Here is a 3,824-nt window from a genome sequence, read left to right as displayed (position 1 = left end):
ATATATATATACACACACATATATATATACATACATATATATATATACACGTATATATATATATATACGTATATATGTATACGTATATATGTATATATATATACACACACATATATATATATACATACATATATATATATACGTATATATATATATATACGTATATATGTATATATATATATACACACACATATATATATATACATACATACATATAGACATATACACAGATACACACATACGCACACACACACATCTATGCAATAAACATAAATACACGGATAGATGTGTTTGTGCGTGCATGTCCAAATCTCACCTGACGTCGAAATATCATTATAACAGCAATTAACAATATAAAAAACTCAATAGTACACAGAAAAGAGAAAGGCGAATACAACGGTTTATGTTTAGTAAATATTATAATCACAAACTTTCTTTTTTCTGTTTTATACAAAAGTATTGAAAGCAGAAAATGAAGCTGTAACTGTCTCTACGCATTTTGTATTGTCAGGAAATACTCAAGACAATTTATTAATCATTTAACAATTTCACAAATAAATTTATTTTTCTCTATTTGCATAATTATGTTCTACAGCCTAAATGAAAATATAAACGCAGTTTCTGTCTGCACTTTTATCGAAATCTCTAAATAAACGTTTGCAGATTATGTTTTACGAAGTGATCGAAATAACAAAGGAAATTTGAGAATTTTTACTCATTTACATACACAAACACACGTACACATACATTCACGCGCATGCAAGCACAAACATACACACCAGAAGACACACAAACGCACAATCTTCCACACACATAAAAACATATGCACACACATGCACATACTAGAAAGTATCTTTTATATATTTCATCTTCAAAATAATAGTTTAATTTGAATCTATTCGACACACAAAAGAACGCACACATACACACACAAATAATGCGTATATTATATATTTGTGTACATATATATATATATATATATATATATATATATAAAATTATTTTATGAAGGTATCATTAATGTTTTTATTATCCAATGTAGATACTTTAAGAATAATAACAGAGTCAATGATACAGGCGACATCAAGCCAAAAATAAAAAAAAGCATTAAACAGCGGAGGGATTAAAATTAATCAAAGGACATACTAAGTATGTCGACCTGCTTGAAATAACAGTCAAAACTCGTTATTAAATCACGCCTTCGTTTGATTTCTGTAGTTATCAGCAATGTATTTTTGGCGATTTAATAACGAGTTTTGACTAATATATTATATATATATATATATATATAAAATTTATTAATGAGAGTAGAAATTGATATTAATCAATTAAAACCAGTGGTCTAGCATATTAAAAAATCCGAAGATTAAAATTATTACATACAAAAATAAGAGGAATGACCAGCAAAAGTGGACTCGTATATGCTAGAAATAGATGCCGAATCATCTAATCACGAAAATTATTCGGCATCTATTTCTAGCATATAGGAGTCCACTTTTGCTGGTCATTCCTCTTATTTTTGTATGTAATATATATATATATATATATATATATATATATATATTTATTGCCTGGAAAGAATCACCCTCTCTTAATACCTCATTATCTAACACACCGGTTCAATTTCCACTGATTTATTATTCATATTCTTTCTTCTAAAATTTTCATTGATTTTGCCAACTTCTCGATGAGAGTCAACATCCATTGACAAATGGACAAAAGCAATTTTGGAAGAAAAAATATAAATAATAATTGAGTGGAAATGAAACCAGACAGTGTGTGTTAGATAGTAAGGTCATAAGGTAGTATTACTCAGCCCATCAAGAAACAAAAACGAAGTATTGTTACGACCTGGTGGCCATAACCCGAATTTACACAACCAACAAAGATGGGATGAACCCAAAACAACAACACACTATGAAGTTTTGTAAAATCTTATTAACAATTATCAGCAAAAAAAAACAAAAAAATAGCCTACATACAAAACAAATATATACGAAAAAAATAAGTTAATGCTACACTAGACGTGGAGTCAAAATTTTTAGAAAGGCAATATGTAAATAGTTTAGAAATTCTGACTCAGAACCACGGCTTCAACTTAATTTCACAAACTTGTATTCGTAGCTCAGGATTCATAAATTTTGGTTCCACCAAAACTGGCCTCACACAAAACCTGGCCTCACAAATTTGGTTTTCCCAAAAATATGGATTCCGATAATTTGAATTTCATAAAATCTGTCTTCACAAATTCGGTTTCTGAACCTTGGGTTTCGAACCTTCGACCTAAGCATAAATAAATCTAATGTCAAAGCAACCATTTAAACTAAACCTTCGTGACTCAAAACGGCTGCCAGACTACATCAATAATTATAGTTAAAAAATTAAATTGTCAAACAAATATTCTACTTTGTTTTAAATTCACACAAAACTACTTCATACAAACATGCTGACTAACCATTAGACAAAATTTACGGTTAGTTGTCTAATACAAAAATTGGCTACATGAACAACTTAAATTCATACACCATTTAGCTATATATACAAATTTTAACATTTATCAAAACAGAAAATAGCTAGCAAAATTACTACACAACCTTCCACAAATGCAGGGTTCAAAATTCACATAAATATTATAATATAACAGAAGAGATTTTTTTTTACTCACCACGATGTGACACAAAGTATTTTAAAACTGACGATCAAAAAGTTCTGGCGAATTCCTGGAGCATAATGTAATACCATAAATGCCTAATACCAAGCACAAAGTGCATAAACTAAACTGACAGTCATAGCTTCCAGAATCCAATTGAAACTTGTCTCACAGAAAAATTAAAAAAGCTGTCACAAAAAAAAAACTGGGGTACAATTATCTCTGCTTATAAAGGTTTGCTGAGGTATAGCCAATTTTTTTAGAGTTTCACAATTTGGCTATTAAAACCTAGCTACCCCCATTTTGACAATGGACTTCATCCTGATCTTACAGCGCAGTATGAAAAACTGTCTGTTTAACTTAACATTATCCGGTAAAAGGTTTTAAGGCGGCGACCTGGCAGAATCGTTAGCACACCGGGCGAAATGCTTGGCGCTATTTCGTCTGGCGGGAGTTTACTGGTCGGACGTGTTATTACTCGCTGCGATTTTTTTAGTATAACACCACTATTTTTTGGTGGGCGTTGCTGAGATGGAGAACATGAAGACGTATACAACAGCGGCGGGTAGTCGAGCCTCCGTCGTCCCAGGCCTGCTGAAGCAATATGAAATACCTTGGAATGAAGACATGGCTGAGAAAATTGAAAAATATAAAGAAGGAGGGGCCAAACGTAAAGTTGTCCCCATCAGAGGAGGAAAAGACGAAAATGGAAATTGGAGTCGTGGAATATAAATCCTTTCCAAGGAAAAATAAAAGAATAGAGAGTGGAACGAAGGAGGAGTGTTTGAAGGAATTCCAAGAAGATGTGTTGTTTTTTACAAGAGGCAAGACATAGGCATCTGTAGAAATAACATTTGTATCGGAGGAGGCAGCAAAAAAATACGCCAATAAAATACTAGCCAATGGAAATTGGATGCTCTTTCCCAGTAAGTTGGGTAGACGTCCAGCGTGGATTAGAGTGGGTAGGATCCCACCGAAAATAGAGTTGGAATGGGTAATGGCAGCAGTTTTTCCTGAAAGAGAAGGAGAAGATGTAAGGATAATTATGATAAGCAGAACCCAACAAATAAATTGCTGGGGGTATGGATTGAATGTGCTTTTTATAGCAAGTCAGAAAGTTTACAGTGACATACCGGAGACACTGGAGCTGCCTAACGAGGACAAACTGGACATA

The 3,824-nt window shown here is 32.2% G+C and overlaps 1 protein-coding gene across 4 annotated transcripts in view; it reads right to left on the bottom strand.

Moving 5' to 3' along the window:
• The window catches only part of LOC106880835 (RYamide receptor), a 438,750-nt gene that overhangs the window by 328,589 nt on the left and 106,337 nt on the right, over positions 1-3,824 (bottom strand). The window contains exon 1 of one of the 4 annotated variants that reach the window (XM_052973296.1): positions 2,666-2,788. The exons of the other annotated variants lie outside the window; for them this stretch is intronic. The gene's annotated coding sequence lies outside the window, so the exon portion shown is untranslated. Of the gene's footprint in view, positions 1-2,665; positions 2,789-3,824 lie in introns of those variants that run through there. 4 annotated transcript variants of the gene reach the window in all.

This window comes from Octopus bimaculoides, chromosome 15, assembly GCF_001194135.2.
Source record: "Octopus bimaculoides isolate UCB-OBI-ISO-001 chromosome 15, ASM119413v2, whole genome shotgun sequence".
NCBI classification, from domain to species: Eukaryota; Metazoa; Mollusca; class Cephalopoda; order Octopoda; family Octopodidae; genus Octopus; species Octopus bimaculoides.
Note: the sequence above shows the minus strand (reverse complement) of the source record. Positions and strands in the feature narration are given on the sequence as shown.